Here is a 22160-nt window from a genome sequence, read left to right as displayed (position 1 = left end):
TCCCACAGAACTACCTATGACCACCATTTGAGAACACAAGAAGATGTAGGCTATGAACCAGGGAAAGGGTCCTCACTAAAACACAATCATGCTGCTGCCTTGATTTTGGATTTTCTAGAGTCCAGAACTATAATATATTTATGTTGTTTATAAGCTACCCAGTCTGTGGTATTTTTTATAGCAGCTCAAACAGGACTAAGACATCATTCCTTAACTACCTTACTTAAAATTATAAAGCTCCATACTTTGCTCCAGCATTTTCTGGCTTCCTGCCTGCTTTCTTTATTATTATTTTTTCTTCCTTGGCACTTATTATCATCTGATGCACTATGTATTTTACTTAATTTTGTGTATTGTCTATCTCCCAGACTAGAATAAAAACTCCATGAAAGCATGGGTTTTTCTCTATTTTGTTAACTGTTGTGCTGTCCATGCCTAGAACAGTGACTGAAACATAGTGGGCACTAAGTAAATATTTGAATGAATAAATGAATATACTCTCTAATTCCACTTTGCATTGTATTATAATTTACTCGTTCACAGTAAGTACATAGTAAGCACTAAATAAACATTTGATTAATGAATTAAATACAAAAGCCTTTTATAAACGCTAAAGCACTCGGTGCTATATTATTATGAAATGGCCACCCTGTTCCCCTCTAGGCCACAAGAATGAGGCTGCTTGCTGCTGTTCTTAAGAACTGCCTCTACCCTTTCCACAAGAGGCAGCACTTTATTCTTACTCCACCCCCACACCTGGCCACTTTAAAATCAGTTAAAGTCTCTGCTGTAACTGGAACTTTAAACCCAAAGTTTTCAGACTATGCTGTTAACCACATAGGAGCTCAACTCACACCCCATTTCCAAGTACAGGCTTCCCCTGCTATCTGAGAGTACAGTATTCCTAGGAAACCTTTTATAAGCCAAAATAGCATAAAGCAAAGAAGAAATTACCATTAATTTATACAGAAAAAGTTCTGAGCATTCCCATGCCCCAAAAGTATTCTCTCCCCAAAGTATTTTCTGATACCTTAGGACACATCTTGCTAATGGATGCACAGAATAAATAGAGATGAAGCACAGACACAGTTCAAAGCTATGGCAGCTTGATGCTGAGATGCTGAGTGTAGTTTCCAGGGAAAGAGCTTGGCGACACTACTCTTGATACACAGGGTGCATGCTTTCTCTGTAATGGCTTGCTGCAAAACAAACGTTGAACACTAGTTTTTCATCTTTTTTTGTAAAAGTGAAAATCATCTTCAGATTTTCATTGGTTAGCAAAAATGGGTACTAATATAGGTCTTTCATAAAAATGAGTTACATAACAACAAAATTTGAAAAATAAGGGGGAACCTATACCTGCCTGGAGACAGAGGACTCTAAATCCCCACACCCATTCCTATGGCTGACCTGATAGCTAAAACATTTTATCCTTTTCAAATCACTTTGTTCTCAGTTTTTAATTTGATCTCCACTCCAACCCTGCAATTACCAACATCTCCATTTTCTAGGTGAAGAACCAGAGGCCCATAGAAGTAAGTGATTAGGTCAGGCTCATATACCTAATAAATGATAGCTCAGGGCTGGAATTCAGGCTGTCAGATTTAAGGCTTGTCAACTCATTGTAAATGCCTTGATAAACAATCCAACAAGAAAATAAATGAATATCTGAATAAATGAATATAATGCATGTATAACTCTTAATTGGTAGAGAATATGCACATTCCATGCGGTAATGAGGAAGGATAGCACCCAAATGGACTTTTTCCACTCAATTCCTATACCATTAATTGTGTTTACTATTCATTTGGCAAGGAGTTCACCTTATGCAAGGAACATAATAATCACCTAAAGCCTCAAAGCCAGAGCTAAAGTTTTCCCAGAGTGAACTGCTTCACTGCCTAGAGGCAAGGGAATTAGTGACTGGTACTGGGGAATAGAGAAAAGGAGGGACAAGGAAGAATCATTAACAACCTCCCCTCATTCTCCACTCATTTAAACCATAGGCAACCAAGGAAGGGGCTTGGCTAGAAAATCATTTCTTTATCCATTCATTTGTTATGTCTGTTATTCATTTAATCATCCAGGATGATGTATATTCACTGAGAACTTCTTAGTGCAAAAGCCCACTAATGGGCTGAAGTTTCTTTTTCAATGAGGCATCTGGATACTTTAGCTTGTCTTCTAATGAAGGATTTGTCTGGGACCCTCTAACTGGCAATGACATTTTTCCTCAGCGGTCTTGTTTCCTGAACACACATCTCTTTGCTTCAGAAATCCAGGCTGCAAAGAATGATGTAGAAGGCTCAATTACCTTAAGAATTCACCTATAAATCATGCTACATTGAGGCTTTGTCCAAGATTAAGGCTCTAGTGAAACCATTTCCATATTTAATTTTTTCCTTGATTTATTGTCTTGCCTCTATTTGAAGCTCTTTTCTTAATAGCAGCCAGTATGAATAAGTACTAGGGGGGTTAGTTAACTAGAAGTTCGATGTGACTCAGCAGTATGATGGGGCTGCCAAACAGTTAAGGCAATTTCATTAGAAAGAGAGGGGCCAGAAGGGTGATGAAGGCTTTTGCTCTGCTTTTCTGTTATACCCTGGGAGGCAGCATCTGCTGCCTCACTGCCATGCTTAAGGATGCCGTGGATGGAGAGGGAAAGGGCCATTGTCCTGAGAGGCTACAATCACATTGGCCTCCTGATAGCTCCTCAGCAAATCAGGCACACTGCTTCCTCAGGGCTTTTAAACAGCTCTTCTCTCCACCTGAAACACTGCCTTCAGTTCTCGACATGACTCGTTCCGTTCCTTCACTTCATTAGGTCTCTGCACGGATATCTTCTCTCCATAGAAGCTGCCTCTGACATCCTTGCTTAAAATAGTTTCTCCCATCATTCTATAGCCCCCTTTATACTTCTTTGTCTTTGTAACATTTATCATCTCCTGATACATACATCCATTTCTCCCATTAGAATGTGAGCTCCATGGGCATAAATTTTTTGTGCCTGACACATAGTGGCAGCTCAATACATATTTGAATAAAATTTTTCATAGCATTTACTTCATGGTACTATAGTTTATCTTTTCACTTATCTTGTCCCCACTAACATCTTATCTAAGAAACCTGTTTTTCTTTTTTCTTTTTTTTTTTTTTTACCTTTAATTACCTAGCCAATGCCTGGTATGGAGTGTGTTGAATGAATGGATGGATGTACTGTGAAGGATGTTGCAGAGGCATTTCAAACATTGGAGGGGGTTGGCCTAAATCCACGCTGCCAAATTTGGTGGCCACTTGATACATGTGACTATGGGGCACTTGAAATGAAGCTTCTCTGAATTGAGATGTGTTGCAAATATAAAATACACACCAGATTTTGAAGCCTTGGCATACAAACATATAAAATATCAGTGACATTTTCATTGATTACATGTTTAAATAATAATATTTTGGATATACTGGGTTTAATAAAATATATTCATAAAATTAAGTTCACCTGTCTTCTTTAATGTGGCTACCCAAAAAATTTTAAATTACATATGTGACTAGCATTATATTTGTATTGAATAACACTGCTCTAGAGATTTTGACAACTTCCATGTTTAAACCCTGACCTTTACAAGCTTGTGAGGGTATGTGTTGGGGGTGTTTTAGAGGTGGGTTCTTGTAATTAACACAGAAGAGGATTATCCATAATCACTGCTCCTGGGCAACTGATGACAGTAGGATCAAGTAAGTACCAGCTTCAAATAAACACTATAGTTTATTACACAACCTCATCTTTCTCATTCATGCCTTGTCTCATTCCATATTCCCCAGAGCTGCTAGCAACATGCCATATTGAGTGGTTAGTATTTTCGTAGCTTTTTCTCACCCATAATTACCCTGACAGTGAGAACAATGAGCAGATAAATGGCCCAAAGGTGAGTTACAAAATCAAAGAGGAAAATCTAGCCACAAACACCCTGGATCAACTATACCCAGTAGAATTTCCACTTTAGAAAGTCTCTCCCTTCCTGATAAGTAATTTTAGCCATGTAACCAACTTCTCTGTTGGAGCCCTGTGCTGGGTTATCTCAGGAAGCAAATAGAGAAGTAGAAGACACACCATCTTCCCTTTAAGATTATAATGAAGGTGGGAAACAAAACCAATGTGTGTGTGAAAAGTTAAACAAGAACACAGTCATCTAAGAAATGTTAGGCAGTGTGATTAAGGGCCAAACAAATGACACAGTGAGTTACTGTTTTAGGAATTCAAATCACTGTCAACCCCAAGGGCCCAGGCAGGTAGAAAAAGCTTCTTCAAGGAAGTAGTACTTGAGCTGGACCTTGAAGGATTTTTGTGATGTTACAAAATCCCAGATTTTCAGAGATTAAATGATTCTCAGAGACATAGTGTGCTCTTCATTATATAGATAAGGAAACTGAGACCCAGAGAGAGAGAAAGATAACATAGTAAGTAAGGAAAAAAGGATTAGAACCAAAATTTTCTAGTTCCCAGTCTACTACTCTTTTTTTCCAGGTTCTGAGAAAGGAGTTATGGTGTTATACGTGTAAAAAAGTCCCAGAAGCCCTAATGCCTGAGCACTTACTCCCAATCTTCCCCCTCGCAACACCCCTCCCTGACACACACACACACACACACACACACAAACACACACACATCTCCAAACCTGATATGGGATCTCCCTTTCTTTTTCTTCAAGACCAGGTTAACTTAGTAGCTAACACAGATAGATAACACTGAATTCAAATTCCAGGTCAAACATCAACTCCTTTTTATTTAGTTAGAAATGGGCCATGTGTTGATGAATGGCTTCTCTGATGTAACCTGCCATCTCAAAAGCCTTAAGGTTGAGAGGCCCTCCTTCTGTTCCTTTTTGTCCCATCATCACAAGGTATACAGACTCAATCTGAACTACAGTGACTTCCTGGCTGCACCGACTCTGGCCTTTGGTGCGGAGGTCCATGGTGTTGTTTCCCTCAGTGTAAAGGTTGTCCCGAATCAATAAGCATTTGGTCCCTGCAAGAGTGATCCCTTGAAGAAATTTCTCTCTCCCCTCTCTTGCCAGCAAGATCTGAATTTCTTCCTGGGTCAACTGGAACAAGTTGCCTTCAGGGTAAGAAGCTAACATCCAGGGTGGGGAATTGGTGATAATGGCTGCATCACAGCACATCCAAGTCTGTAGGAAAAGAGTGATGCAGTCTTGCCAGACCTCTTCGCTGATATCCTCTATGCACTGCATGATTCAAGTAAGCTGTCTCTAAAAGATGAATAAAGTGCTTTCTAATAATTTGGTCTGTAAAAGAAGTTTGTTAGAAGTTGGCTTAAGATGACTGATAAGCTGAGACAGAAATAATCTAAAAATACGGTCTGTTTCTGATGGCCTCTCCCCAGCAGCAAAGTGGAGGAGTTCTTGGTGACACTTGAATGAAGTTATGGCCTACCTTCCCTCTGCTGTGATTTATCAAGCTACCTCTTGAGCAGGAGTGACTTTTTAAATAGTCATCATCCATCACATCATGGGTGACCTTTGGCAGCAGCTTTCTGAGGCTGTAACTCTAGCTAGTGAGATAGATGGTGGGGCAAAGTACACCTACTGCCCTGGGATACCATGGGAATAACACCAAACCTCAAGAGTGGAAAATCACTCAAAGTAGAACATAAGTGGACAATAAAAATATGTGGGGGATAAGCTTAGGAATCCCCTGGGGCCTACACCAATGGGTTAACAAGGCACAAAGAAACACAAAGTCCTGAAATGCTCACACCCGAGTTTGGGTAACCAGATTGGAACTCCAAGAATAGGGAGGCACAAAGGTGCCAAGAATATGGAGGTGCAAAGACACCCCAAAATATGGAGGGGGTGCTGAACCCCCAAAAATAGAGAGAAAGAGAGTCAAAGGCCTGAAATAGAATCGGTGCAAAGGTGCGCAATACATAGGAATAACAAGATTAGATATTTAGAGTGAAAGCACCCCAAGTTTAGTACTACCCCAGAAAGCTGCTTTCATAGGAGAATAGGGCCAGGGCAGGTAAAAATTGGTGAACTGGACTTTGGACCCCTGCGCTGCAGGCAAAGCAGCCCAGAGCAGAGATGGTTAAAAAAAGAAAAGGTGTCTTGTTAACCCTGAGGTTGTTCCCACTGTCTGTCTCATCCCCTAGGATGGCAAAGATAAACAGGCACGGTGCCTCCTGTCTGCTGTTAACATCCATATACCCATCTGCCCGGTGCCTGGAATTTGTTTTATATTGACCCAAACCCCAAACATTGTATATCTTCAAAATCCCCCTTTCCCCCTCACATCCACAAGTTAATGTTCCTAGTTTCTTTGTCTCTTTGTACATGCCCATCACGTTTGCAAGCCTTCTGACCTGAATAAATATGGGGCAAGGACCCTTATTCGGGGCTCTTGTCTTTTCCCCAGACATTAGCCATCTCTTTTTAATCCTGCATCTGCTCTTTTGTTATACAAAAGAGAACTTTGGACTTAGAGTCTATGACAAAAATATAGTTGGACGTTTGGTTATAAAGCAGGACAAGTAAGATTTGCTGCAGCAACTAGCATTTCAGATGTTGGTTGATCTCCCTGAGGCCTGAGCTTTAGGTACAAGGTCAAAAATCCCACAGACTCACCAGTTCACAGCTCCATTTGGGAAACCAGAATAGCGTCCTCATGGTTTCCCTGCCTCCAGATTCTTTCCCTCTAGTTTATCTTCCAGCCCACACCAGCTGTGAGTCTAGAATTATTCATTCTTATCTTGCCATTCAGCAAGTATTTATCAAGCATTCACTATGTGCAAGTACTTTTCTAAGCACTGGAATACAGTAGTGAACATAGAAAAACCTCATGGAAAACATCATAATGGGGGAGACAAACAGAAAATAGATGATAATAGTATCCTTTCACTGAAAATATTTTGAGTCTAATACTTTCTTTTCTCATGTTTTCCCTCTTACCCCAGGCTGTCTCTACTCTAGTGGGGTCCAATTTGACTTTTCTACAACCTTTGGGAAGTTACTGTCTGTGCCTTAATTTCCTCTGATATGACATCAATTAGCCATAAAGAGGAAATGTTAGGGGGAATGGCTGAAGTTAATGGTAGATAAAATATGGGATGGCTTTGAAAATTTATTTATGTAACAAATATTAAATACCTACTTTATGCCAGGTCTTTTCATGACTTTGGAGATCTAGCAGTGAGCAAAATTCCTGCCGCATAAAGCTGACATCCTAAATGGGGAGACAACTAATAAACGACATTTATAATATATCAGGTTTTCCAACTCCCAGATTGTTATTTTTTCCATCACAAGTCTGATTCAGAGAATACCACTGAATGACTGCACCTGTCTGGTGGTCTGGTGGGCCTTTCGTCCTTTTCCCACATCTGTGCTGATGAAAGTTATGAGGCTACTGCAATAGTCCAGGACTTAACTAACCTAATGATAGTAGACTAGTAAAAGAGGGGAGTGGGAAGAGGATATACTTACACATCATTTTAGAAAGTGTTCTATGGTGACTTGTCCAAGGTCTCATAGCTAGGCAGCTTTTTAGAAACCCAGTTGCCAGCATGGGAATGTCCCTGCTATCTCTGCAGGGTGTCATCACTGTTAACATTAGAGAATAGTAGAATTATATCGGTGCCTGTGATCCTGATAGCATTAAGGGGTGTGAGAATGGTGGCAGTACTCGAATCTGGTACTTAACTCCTGGACCAAACCTGAAGCCCAAAGAAAAAGGTCAGCTCCCTAAACAAAGGGTATTTGCCAGGAAGCAAAATGGCGAGGGAGGCCACAGATGAAGTGTCGCGATAGGATAATCACGTGACTGGGATACCGCCAGCAGGACCCCGGGTTGGGCAAGGAACGGTGGCGGCAACGGGAGCCTTGAGTGTTTCAGGTGGTGGGAATGTGGAACATATCACGGTGCCCAAGGTAAGGAGATTTAGGAGAGGTTGGGGGCCGCGAGCTCTGTTTAACTTTCCAGCCTAGAGCCTTCTCAAACCTTTTCTGGGTGTTCTTTGACGCCCTCTTCCCACGCTGGGACCCGCGTTCTCCTACTCGGTTCACACCCCCCTTTCAACCAAATTGAACTCTTCTCAGGGCGGGCCTTTGGGCGGCGGCGCGGAGGAGAGGTGGTCTGCATCAACCGTCTCCTCACGCGACGCGGGGTGCGTGCCTGCCTGCCTCAGTACCTCTCGGCACCCCAGCAGTCACTTCATACACCCCCTTATGCCCGCCTATTAACACACTCGCCATGCTTGTAACTGCCTTTCTTAAATACCCCACATGCCATCGCCTCCCGGATAGTTACTTCCTTTATCTGGCGTTTTCCTACCTTCCTCTTGACTTCTGTCCCTGACCTGTCCCGACAGTTGCGTTGATCACCACCGCTGCCCCTGATCCAGCTCCCCGGTATGCGTTTGTGGGTTTTGGGAGATACAATATCTCTCCAGCCCAAGCTGGGCTATAGGTAAAGGAAGGAGGTTTAGCAGAGTAGACCTGGCCCTGCTCAACCAGGAGGAAAAACCCAAGAGGTGGCATCACCAGACCTGTTGGCACCTGCTTGGCCTACAGCCAATCTCCAGTTAGAGCCGCTTCTACTTTTTTTCTAGATCCTACTTCTTCCCTCCCCAATGCTAGCCTCTTTCTATTCCAACTCCATCTCCTTCCTGTCAGTTTTCTTTTCTGCTATTTGAGACTGAGGGTCAGGGAAGAGTTCACAATTATTCTCTGTTTATTTTTTTCTATCAATCATAACAGACTTGGTCCAGGCTAACTGAAGTTCACATAAAAGTCTACTATGTTCGGGCTTTGTGCTGACAGCTCAGAGCCTGGAGCCTGCTTCAGATTCTGTGTCTCCCTCTCTCTCTGACCCTCCCCCGTTCATGCTCTGTCTCTCTCTGTTTCAAAAATAAAGTTTAAAAAAATTAAAAAGTCCCCTATGTTTTAATTGAAAAGGCATGGTTTTTGAACCCAGAGCACTTGAATTAGAATGCTCGTCCCCCCAGCTACCAGCTGATGACTTTGGGCAAATCATTTAAGTTCTCTGAGCCTTTCTTTCCTCTTGTACCCATGGGGATAATGAAATTTTTCTCTGCACACTTCACAGGGTGGTTGTGAGGATTAAATAAAAAGATGTGTGTGAAAGCTTTTTGTAACTAGAAAAGTGTTAATTTAAGATTATGATGTTGTCTGATGGGCAAAATGGGAAATATAACTTTCAAACCTCTCCTTTCCTTCTTTAGGTCCTTTCTCTGTTGAACATAATCACATCCCTTATAGTATCCAGCCCTACCTTTTTCTGGGTTCCTTCTTCTACAGGTCATGTCATCTGCACCAGATTCTCTGGCACGATATAGGAAGGTAGCATCATCAAAGCAAAGGGGCTTCTGCTATCCAAACTCCCTCTTTTCCCAACCCACTTAACCCTCAGCCACCCTACTTGCCTAGTTGAAAATTATTCCCTTTTTCTGATTCGACCTGAGAGAGAGCAGGGAGGCAGAATTCCTTTGTGCTTGAGGGTTAAAATATTAAAATATTAAATGAACTGCCCTTGTGCTTGAGTGTTAAAATATTAAAATCTTCATGTTGGGAGATTAAAAGTATATACTGGGCTAGCTGTATGGTAAGGGAGAAGATGCCATTATCCCACCTGTATCAAAATAATAATAGCAGATAATACATTGAATATTTAACTATGTAGAAGGTACTTTGTTAAATGCTTTACATGAAATAGGTCTTCAGTCCTTACATCAACCTATATGGGAGGTACTATTATTATTCTTGTGTTACAGATGAGGAAACTGAGACCCATAGAGGTGAAGTGAGTTGCCTGGTAAAGATAGGTGTGCTCAGTTTCAGACTGTTGTGGAGATTGGGTTAATGCTCAAGAAAACTTTACTTGGCATCATTGCCAGACTCCATTTGTCCTGCAGATGGTATTGTGACTCTTGGAATACAAATAAAAACTCCAAATGAAGACTTAGTTCTTTAAATAAAACTGACATTCCATTTGGTATCCAGCAGAGCTGAATTCCCACAAGTGGTATGCTGCCACAAATCTGTGTTTTTTCTTTATTATTATGAGTCTGGGAAAGATTAGAGTTGCACTAATGGCTAGGGATTAAGAAGGCCTCTCTAGTTAACTCATTATATCCACAAAAGGGAGAGACATTTGTCCATTTTAGGACAAAGAGATAACCATGAGCATGTCAGTCATTAGTTCTATATGTCAAGTGCAAAAGTGACTTTTAGTTTTGGCTCTTGTCTTTTTCTTCTCTTCGAAAGACTTTTTCAAAAGCTATTGAAATGTAACATATATAGAAAAGTTTATAAATTTATACTCCATACATGTTCACAAATGGCACACACCCATGTAACCAGCCCCCAGATCAAGAAACAGAACATAACTAGAAATTCCCTCATTCCTCTTCTACTCCATACTCCTTCCAAGGGTAACCACTATCCTGGCTTCTAACAGAATAGATTAGTTTTGCCCTTTTAAATACTCAATATAAATGGATTCATATACTACAAACTCTTTTGCTCAACATTATGTTTGAAATATTGATGCATATTATTCCTTACAGTTATAGATAATTCTCATTGCTATACAGTATTTCATTTTGTTCACATGCCACATGTGATTTATCCATTTTTCTGTTGGGGAATTTCTAGTTTTGGCTGTTACAAGTAATAACACTCTTTTGGTGGATACTTACATGCAATTTTATTGGAATATACACAGGAATAAAATTTCTGGATCATAGGATATGCAGATATTCACCTGGAGTAGATACTACCAATTTTGCACTCTCACCTCCTATGCATGAGAGAGAAACTATTTTTAAGTTTATTTTTAAGTTTAGGATTTAACAGTGGCTTTTGTAGCACCTTGGGGCTTACCCAAAAGTTCAGTGACTCTCCCGTCTGAATCAGAATTTGTCCTTTTTACTTCTATGTCAGTTAGCACTTAGAATTCTTAATTACTTTTCCTTCCCAGGATGGAACCTTATAAATTAGGATTTTTTCAGTTAACATTTATTGAGTTTCATTTATTTATTGAGCTTGGAAATGTACTGTAGTGGTTAAGAGGGTATGTTTTAGAGCCAGAGTGTCTGAATGCAAATGTCAACTCTGCTACTTAATTTTGCAATCCTGGCAAGTGAGTACCTTCTCTGTGCCTCAATTTCTATATCTGTAAAATGGTGGTAATAATAATAGTACCTATCTCACAGGGTTTTTATAGGAATTAAATGAGTTAATATTTATAAAAATGCTTAGAACAGTGCCTGGCACATTGTAATTAGCTACTTAATTTAGCTATCAATTATTATCACCATCATTAATTGCTGTTATTTGCAAAATGTGACATTGCGAGTTGTTAAGGATACATAGCTATCTTAGATACAACAATTCTAAGATCTCTTAATCTAATAAGATGATGAGATATTAAGTATAAGATCCACAAATGAAAGTGAGAGCTTTCATGAGATGGACAAATGAAATGGTATTGGAATTTAGAGGCAAATAAGGTCTACTTTCAGATGAGTGTGGAGTATGAAATGAAGAAAGTTTTATGTAAGAGCGGCATTTAGACTGAGTCTGAATAATAAATAGGATTTTACTCTTGAGAGACTGGGGAGGTGAGAGGGACTCCCTACCGAGGGAACTGCAGTACCACAAACTCAGAGGAAGGTAACTTATTAGGGCAAAGGAAGGGAGTGAGAGGAACAGAGAGATAGGTGTTGTAGACTGTAGAGGCTTGAATGTTATACTGAGGAGCTTGAACCAGCTTCTACAAGTGACCCTTGAACAACATAGGTTTGAATTGTGTGGGTCCACTTACATGCTGATTTTCTTCCCGATAAATACAGTACAGTATTATAAATGTATTTTCTCTTCCTTATGATTTTCTTAATAGCATTTTATTTTCTCTAGCTTACTTTATTGTAACAATGCAGTGTATAATGCATGTAGCATACAAAATATGTGTTAACTGTTTATATTATTGGTAAGGCTTCCAGTAGTAAAGTTTTGGGGGAGTCAAAAATTGTATGTGGATTTTCAGCTGTGTGGGGTTTGGTGCCCCTAACCCCCAATGTTGTTCAAGGGTCAAGTGTATAGGTAGCAAAGAGCTGCTAAAGCTTTGTAAGTCTAGAAACACAGAATATAAAAGTTAGAAGGAACTGTTAAATAATCTTAATGAGGAATGGGGATACAGTTTCTTTCTGGCATGATGTAAATGTTCTAAACTTATATATTGTGGTGATGGTTATACAACTCTTTAAATTTACTAAAAAATCAGTAAATTTTACACTTAAAACAAGTGAATTTTGTGGTAAGTTCAATAAAACTACTAACAAATAAATAAATGAAGAGGGAAATAAATAAGATCATCTGGTGATACTCCAAACCTCTCATGTCTCAAATGTGGAAGCTGAGGCTCAAATTGTGAAGTTTCTCATTCAAGGTCAATCATCGAACTAGTGGCAGAGCCAGAATTGTCTTTTTGTTGTTTAGTGTACATGCCAGGTTCAGACCATGAAAAATTGTGTGAAATTATCTTTGAAACAATAGCCAAAATAATTGGAAGTGCCAGATAATGCTATTCTGGATAATAATAACAATAATAATAATAATAAATCTTTATGGTACTTTATTGTTTACAAAGTGCTTTTCAAGCTACCCTACCTGCTCTCAAGATTATAATTCATATAAAACTTTCCTAAAAGCAGATAATTTTTGGCTTGACTGCCAAGAGACTGATAACCAGATTTAGTGTTCTGTCATATTAACTAAATTAGCACTTGCACTTGGTGTAATTGCTTCCTCCTCCTCTTCATTACTTTGATTTTCTGTTCTAATAACATAATTGTAGATCTGTTTTTTACTATATACTACTTCAAATTCGTTTAGGAAAGAGGCAGGTCAAAAAAAATCAAGATAAAACTAGGCAAAGTCTTTTTCATTATCAAGTAAATGTGATTTCTAGAGGCAAGGATTGTACTCCCCTTTCATTTCTCAAAAGTCCAAATCTAGTTGTCTTCATTTTGATCCTTTCAATTTAGGAAATAGTGTAATGTAGTGGAAAAATGTGAACACAGAGCTGGGTTTGAATTCTAGATGTATTATTTCTTAGCTCTGAGTTCTTGGGCAGATCACTCAAATGTTTTGAGTTGAGTCTCAGTTTCCTCATTTGTAAAATGGGGGAAATATCTACTTCTTGAGACTATGATGAAGATTAAGATAAAGTATGATAGGAGCCTGGCAAATATTAAGTGCTTCATAACTGTATAACTGTGTATTCCCTTCTCTTTCATCAGAGCCAAACAATAGTAGAGGCTTTAGTATATATTAGTCCTGGGAGGTCTCAGAGATCAGCCTGGCTCAAAGAGGGATATGTTCCTGAGCATCCAGAAAGGATCCTGGTACTACCGTGCAAAGAGAGAGGCTACCCAGGAATGGCAGTGGTCTGGCATTTTGGCCACTATTTTATAGGCATTGGAATAGTTTTTCTCAGCACCAAAGCCTTCTCCTTTGACTTCACTTTATACCTGGGAAACCCCAACTAAGCTATTACCTCTAGAAACCACTGGGATTTTTTTGGAGGGTTTTTATATTTTTAGATATCATTTTATGGTTTTGTGGTACAATACTTATATGCTTTAGAAAGATTTCTTTTAATAAACTTCAAAGACCTTTTTATTATTTGAGGAACCCAGGATGGATAGGGAGTCAAGAGACCTGGCTTCTGGTCCCAGTTCTTAATATGCTCACATGCTGTGTGATATGGTCACATGCTGTGTGACCTTAGGCTTCATTATCCTAGTGGGTAAAATAATAACATTAAAACTTTTATTGAGCAATTACTATGTGCCTGACACTATTCTAAGTGTTTTACATAAATATTACATATTTGTGTGTTCATTTAACACCCACAACAATACTACTATCCTCATTTTAAAGAAAAAGAAATCAAGACCCAGGAAGCTTAAGTAACCTTCTGAAAGCCAGAAAATGAAGCAGATAGTCTGTGACCTAAAAGTCTGTGCTCTTAACCCCTGCACTGTAAAATGAGCAGATTGGATTATACCAGCATGTCCTAAACTTTGTTCCTGCTGACCAATGGTCCACAAGATAAGTTGTTTAAAAAAATAAAAAAGAGATCTAAGGTAGAATATGTGGCGATTCATAGTTAATTTTCACCTGTTAAAGTCTCTAAGAGACCTTCCAATAAAGAAACTTGTTTATATTTGTTAAACCCAGTATTTCCCTAAACTGACCATAGAACTGTGTATGTGTGTGCATGCGTGTATGCCTATTAACATCCTGTGGACTAGAGTTTATAGAACATACTTTGAGAAGTGCTGGTGTCAATCTGAAAGGTTCATTCTAACTCTTAAGTGCTTCCAGCACTTAATAATGATAGATATGTAGACTGTGAAATGCAGCATTTCTTTCTGAGTCTCGAATTTGCTTTAATTGGAGAGGTGCTGAAAAATAGGGTGTGAGGAGGCATAATTCAAGGCTAGTCTGGGTTGCAATTTATTTTATTATTTTTTAATGTTTATTTTTGAGAGAGAGAGAGAGACAGAGTGTGAGTGGGGAGTGGGGCAGAGAGAGAGGGAGACACACAGAATTTGAAGCAAGCTCCAGGCTCCAAGCTGTTAGCACAGAGCCTGAGGCGGGGCTCAAATTCACAAACCATGAGATTATGACCTGAGCTAAAATCAGACACTTGATTGACTGAGCCACCCAGGTGCCCCCTACGTTGCATTTTAAACATTTGCTTCAAAGACCTTGTGAGTGTTGACACAAAAGACGTAATTTACCCTTCACTTTTTCCTTTTCTCCCTCTTGACCCATTATATATTTTCTCATTTATTTAAAGAAGAGATTTAAATCAGAGATGCTTGTTACGAAAGTAAGAGAAAGCTTTTTTAATATATTCAGAGTGCAACAGTTGTTTCAATGATGAATGTTGTCTGCTGTCAGAGGTGATGCCACACAAGGCAGAGCTTATGTGGGACATGTGTAAAACTGATGCATATCATCACATTGTTGGTCCTCCTGGAACCAGATGTCTCATCTTTTATTTATTTATTTTTGCAGCATATCCAATTATTACCAATAGTTGTGGAAACTAAGAAAGTAAATGGATTCAGAGACCTCTGAAGTGTACCTGATCTCCTCCCTTCCTAGAAGAGAAGTGAAACAACAACAACAACAACAACACAATATGGTTTATGGTCCACAGCTTCTCCAAAAGGAAAGATCTTATAAATGTCAGGGTGCTCTGTCTATAGCCCAGGAGTACAAAACCAACAAAACAATTGGGTGGCCTGCCTGGGAAATAGAGTCTATTTAGTACCTAGTGATGGTTACTGTCTTTTCTAACCCTTTCTCTCTGTATCTCCTCCTCATCTCTCACCTTCTCTTTGCTCTCCCTCTCTCCTTTTCCTTTTTTCTTTCTCTCTCTCCTTCTTCCTTTTTCTCCCCTTTCTCTTTTTTCCTCTCCCTTTCCCCCTTTTTTTCTCTTTCTCCCAACTCTCTTCTACCCTCATTCCCCCACTCTACACATGCACATACATGCACACACACATACACATGCTATGGGACCTAGGTTTCTGTGGTATAAAACCATGTTAGGCAGAGGAGGCATCTTACCATGCTGTCTCAGAACCAGAGGGGGCACTGGTACCCATGAGTAGAGAAAGGGGGAAGGTCTGAATAATAGCAGGTCTTCTAGAAGTTTCTACATGCTAATAGACACAGATTCCCTGCAGCATGGAGCCATATAGGAAGTCCATAAAATGGTTTCCATATCAACAGTTTCCCTCTCCTCCAAGGATTCCTCAGGAACTATCCTCTAAGAGGCATATAGTACCCTTCATACATGGCATTGTAACCTTCTGTTAAGTAGTGACTTGGGCCTTAGCAGGAACTTCTTGAGTGGCTAACTTTTTCTCTTGATGAGATCTTCTGCCATTTAAGCTAAAGATGCTTTATAGTTTCAATTTCTACTCCTCACCTCTTGACCACTCAGTGTGAAAGAATGAACTCCTATTATAATTGACACTGATATCTTCCATTAACCTAATCATAAGTATGTTCCTCTGGCAATAGAAAGCCTACTTTGCATTTAACAAGTTCAATTGGCTAAAGTCATCACATGCTTTTAACAAACTATTATCATCAAGTTTACATAGCCTCCTGTATACAGATTACCAAGTACCTACCTCAGACTTCCCCTCAGGAAAGGAAATAGTATGCACTCATGTTTCTCTTACACCATTACTTTGCAGTTTTTTCCATAAACATTTTCTACCCCTCTGTTCTACCCTTCTTGTTCTGTGTCTAAATATTACTGTGGATTCTTTGTTTTTCTTCTTAGTCCTTTTGGACTGCTATAATATAGTACCAGAGACTGGGTGGCTTATAAATATGAGTTTATTTCTTTTAGTGTTAGAGGCTGGAAGTCTAAGATTAGGTTGCTAGTATAGCTGGGTTCTGGTAAAGTTCCTCTTCTGGGTTGCAGACTGCCTACTTCCCCCTTCACATGGGAGAAGAGGGCAAGGAATCTCTCTGGAGCCTCTCTTACAAAGGCACTAATTCCACTAATCCTATTTATGAGGACTCTGTTCTCATGACCTAAATTACCTCCCAAAGGCCTCACCTGCAAATACCATCACATTGGGCATTATAATTTCAATGTATGAATTTTGAGGGAGGACACAAACATTCAGACCATAGCAGCTTCTCCACTTGGGTTTTTGGCCTTAAAATGTGTTCTGGGTTTTAATAATTCTTTTTCTTTTTTTTTCTTTTTTAAAATTTTTTTTAATGTTTATTTATTTTTGGGACAGAGAGAGACAGAGCATGAACGAGGGAGGGGCAGAGAGAGAGGAAGACACAGAATCAGAAGCAGGTTCCAGGTTCTGAGCCATCAGCCCAGAGCCTGATGTGGGGCTCGAACTCATGGACTGCGAGATCGTGACCTGGCTGAAGTCGGACGCTTAACCGACTGAGCCACCCAGGCGCCCTAATTCTTTTTCTTTTATATTACACTGGGCCTTCAGAGTCTGGCTTTTCAGTTATTCCTTCTCTAGCCTTGTCTTTCCTCCCTCTATCTCTTTTGTAGTTGGATATTTCTTGCTGTCTTTCCCTTCCTCCTTTTTCTCCAGCCACCCCTTAGCCAACTTCTATATCTATACCTCTAGCAAGAGTGACTCTGTGCTGGAAATAAATGCCTTCCTAGCCTATACAGGAAAGTAATAAGACTAGATTTTTTTGGGATTGGAAAAGAGATTGTGTGTGTGTGTGTGTGTGTGTGTGTGTGTGTTAAAAAACATAACTTTAAAATTTATCATTTTAACTGTTTAAGTGTACAGTTTGGTAGTATTAAATATATTCACATTGTGCAACAGATCTCTAGAACTTTTTCATCTCGCAACACAAACTGTATATTTACTAAACACTAATTTCCTCTCCCAGCTCCTCCCAACTAATGTCATCAACTTTTCTACTTTCTGTTTCTTTAGAATTTGATTACTATAGGTCTTTCATGTGAGTAGAATGATAACAGTATTTGTCCTTTTATGACTGGCTTATTTCACTTAGCATAATGTCTGTCATCCATATTGTGGCATGTGGCAAGATGTCCTTTTTTAAGGCTACATAATACTGTGTGTAAATACCAGATTTTCTTTGTTCATCTATCTGTGAACATTGATCTTGTTTGTGCGTTTTGTCTATTGTGAATAATGCTGCAGTGAACATGGGTGTGCAATTATGTCTTCAAGATCCTGATTGAATTACTTTGGATATAAATCCAGAAGTGGGATTGCTAGATTAAGTGATAATTCTATTATTATTTTTTGAGAAACTTCTACACCATTTTTCATAATGGCTGCACTATTTTACATTTCCAATATTTTAGAAGGTTCCACCTTCTTTGTATTCTTATCATCACTTGTTATTTTATGTTCTCTTTATAGTGCCCATCCTAATGGGTGTGAGGTGCTATCTCATGGTTTTTATTTGAACTTCTCTTATGGTTAGTGATGTTGAGCATATTTTATATGCTTTGTGGTCACTTGTGTATCTTCTATGGAGAATTGTCTATTCAGGTCCTTTGCTGATTTTTAAAATCAAGTTATTTTTGTGGTTGAGTTCTTTAATATGTTCTGCATAGTAACCATTTTTCAGATATATGATTTGCAAATATTTTCTATTCTGTAGGTTACTTTTTCACCCTGTTTGGTGTTTCTTTTGATGCACAGAAGTTTTTAAGTTTGATGTAGTCGTATTTTTCTGTTTTTACTTTCATTGCCTGTGCTTTTGGATTCATATCTAAGAAATAATTGCCAAATCCAGTGTCTTAAAGCTATTTCCTTATATTTTATTCTGGGAATTTGATACTTTTTGGTCTTACATTTAAGTTTGTAATCCATTTTGAATTAATTTTTGTGTATGTATAGGCCCACCATTTTTCCTTTGCATGTGAATTTCCAGTTCCCCCCCACACCATTTTTTTTCATGTTTTTATTTAAATTTGTTAGTTAACATACAGTGTATTATCAGTTTGAAGTGTAGAATTCAGTGATTCATCAGCTATATACAACAGCCAGTGCTCATCACAACAGGTGCCCTACTTAATACCCATCATCTATTTAACTTATTCTCATGCCCACCTCCCCTCCAGTAACCCTAATTTTGTTCTCTATAGTTGAGTCTGTTTCCTACTTTGCCTCTCTTTTTCCCCCATGTTCATCTGTTTTTTTTTTAATTCCACATATGAGTGAAATCATATGGTATTTGTCTTTCTCTGACTGACTTACCTCTCTTAGAATAATATTCTCTAGCTCCATACACATCTTTGCAAATGGCAAGATTTCATTCTTTTATATTAGCTGAGTAATACTCCGTTGTATACCACAACTTCTTATTTTTTTAAATTAATTGTTAACACACAGTGCAGTATTGATTTCAGGAGTCGAATTCAGTGATTCATCATTTACATACAACAACCAGTGCTTCTCACAAGTGCCCTCCTTAATACCCATCATCTATCTAGCCCATCACTCACCCTCCTCCCACCGTCAACCCTCAGTTTGTTCTCTATCATTAAGAGTCTCTTGTGGTTTATTACCCCCTCTTAATCTTCCTCTTCCCTTCCCATATGTTCATCTGTTTTGTTGCCTAAATTCCACATATGTGTGAAATCATATGGTATTTGTGTTTCTCTGATTGACTTATTTCACTTAGCACAATACATTCTAGCTCCATCTACATCATTGCAAATGACAACTTTTTAGCAATGCTTTTGCAATGCCAGATCATTCTTTTTGATGGCTGAGTAATGAGTAATTATATATATATATATATATACACACACACACATATATATATGCATACACACACACACATATATATATACAATGAGTAATATTACATTGTATATCTAAACCACATCTTTATCCATTCATCATTTGGTAGACATTCTGTCTTTCTCCATAGTGTGGCTATTGTTGATAATGTTCTATAAACATTGGAGTGCATGTACCCCTTCAAATCTGTGGTTTTGTATCCTTTGGATAAATAACTGATAACGTAATTGCTAGATGATAGCATAGTTCTATTTTCAGTTTTTTGAGGAACCTCCATACTGTTCTTCAGAGTGGCTGCACTAGTTCGCATTTCCCACCAGCAGTGCAAAGGGGTTCCAGTTTCTCTGCATCCTCATCAACACCTGTTGTTTCTTGTGTTTTTAATTTTAGCCATTCTGACAGGTGTGAGGTGGTGTCTCATCCTGGTTTTGATTTGTATTTCCCTGATGATGAGTCGTGTTGAACATCTTTTCATGTGTCTGTTAGCCATCGGGGTGTCTTCTTTGTAAAAATGTCTATTCATGTCTTCTGCCCATTTCTTAACTGGGTTATTTGTTTTTTGGATGTTGAGTTTGATAAGTTCTTTATAGATTCTGGATACTAACCCTTTATCAGATATGTAATTTGCATATCTTGTTACCTTCTCCCATTCCATAGGTGGCCTTTTATTTTTGTTGATTGTTTCCTTTGCTGTGCAGAAGCTTCTTATCTTGATGAAATCCCAATAGTTCATTTTTGCTTTTGTTTCCCTTGTTTCTGGGGACATGTCCAGTAAGAATTTGCTGTGGCTGATGTCAAAGAGGTTGCTGCCTCGGGTCTCCTCTAGGATATTGGTGGATTTTCTGTCTCATATTTAGGTCTTTCATCCATTTTGAATTTATTTTTGTGTATGGTATAAAACAGTGATCCAGTTTCATTCTTTTGCATGTTGCTTTCCAGTTTTCCCAACACCACTTGTTCAAGAGACTTTTTTTCTCACTGGATATTCTCTCCTGCTTTGTCGAAAATACTTGACCATATAGTGATGGGTCAATTTCTGGGTTTTCTATTCTGTTTCATGGATATATTTGCCTGTTTTTGTGCCAGTACCTTACTGTCTTGATGACTATACCTTTGTAATATAGTATGAAGTTCAGAATTGTGATGCCTCCAGCTTTGTTTTTCTTTTTCAGAATTTCTTTGGCTGTTCAGGATCTTTTGTGTTTCCATACAAATGTTAGGATTGCTTGTTCTAGCTCTGTGAAAAGTTCTGGTGATATTTTGATACTGATTGCATTAAATGTGTAGATTGCTTTGTGTAATGTAGACATTTTAACAATATTCTCCCAGGCCATGAACATGGAATAATTTTCCATTTTTTTGTGTCCGCTTCAATTTCTGTCATAAGTGTTGTGTAATTTTCAGAATACAGATCTTTTACCTTTTTCACTAGGTTTATTCCTGAGTATCTTGGTTTTTGGTGCAATTGTAAAAGGGATAGATTCCTTGGTTTCTCTTTCTGCTGCTTCATTATTGGTGTATAGATATGCGACAGATTTCTGTATGTTGACTTTGTATCCTGCAACTTTACTAAATTCATGTATCAGTTCTAGCAACTTTTTGGTGGAGTCTTTTCAGTGTTCTACATAGAGTATCATGTTGTCTACGAATAGCAAAAATTTTACTTCTTGCCAGTTTGGTTGCTTTTACAGTAAAACCTTGGATTGCAAGTAACTTGTTTTGCAAGTATTCTGCAAGACCAGCAGACATTTCTAATAAATTTTAACTTGATAAATGAATGATGTCTTGCAATACGAGTGGTATGTGATGCCGAACATCACGTGATCACAACTGAGCCAATGGTTCTTCTCTTTCTCTCTCTTGCTGCAGGATTGTGGGTGATTGTCTCCCATGCTTGGATGCTCAGTCTCAGGCCATGGTGTTTGGCAAAAATCAGTGATTTTTCAGAATATTGGAAGGTGCCCACAACTGGCACTAGTGTATTTTTTTTGTCACTTCAAAGCACCTGTGAACAGTCCTTTGCTTTTCCATATAAGAGTAAGCTTAGGAATGCATTGCTTCATTCTAGGTCAGGCTAAGTATAGTTATAGACCATTTCTTCTGCTGCCTTATTGCCAAATGCACTAAATACAGTATATGACAAGTTTATTAATACTGTACTGTAGTCAACATCTGTGTGAGTGTATTCAGTGGGCCCCATGCAGAAAAAGATTCCGTTGAGCCAATAGATAGCAGTGGTTTTATTAGTGATAGTGAAAATAGTCCTACACAATAACCTGCCTCTCTCTTGTCTCTCCCACACCAGCCACAAAGATTTCCAAAGGTAAGTGCAGGTTAATTTGTTTATTTTTCTTTATATTTTGTATTTTCTTTATTATTTTGTATTTTCTTTATTATTTTGTATTATATTACAGTATTGTAATAATTTTTAAATGTTTATTTTTTATTTTTGAGAGAGAGAGAATGAGCAGGGGAGGGGCAGAGGAGACAGACAGGATCCGAAGCAGCTCCACACTGTCAGTGCAGAGCCTGATGTGGGGCTCAAACCCACAAACTGCAAGATCATGACCTGAGCTGAAATCAAGAGTCATCCACTTAACCAACTGAGCCACCCAGGCACCCAGTATTGTAATCATTTTTATATGAATATTTTTGGATTGTGGAACAAATCGTTTGAGTTTCCATTATTTCTTAGGGAGAAATTCACTTTGATATACAAGTGCTTTGGATTACAAGCATGTTTCAGGAATTAATTAATTAT

The sequence above is a fragment of the Felis catus genome, chromosome X, assembly GCF_018350175.1.
Source record: "Felis catus isolate Fca126 chromosome X, F.catus_Fca126_mat1.0, whole genome shotgun sequence".
In the NCBI taxonomy this organism is placed as follows: Eukaryota; Metazoa; Chordata; class Mammalia; order Carnivora; family Felidae; genus Felis; species Felis catus.
Note: the sequence above shows the minus strand (reverse complement) of the source record.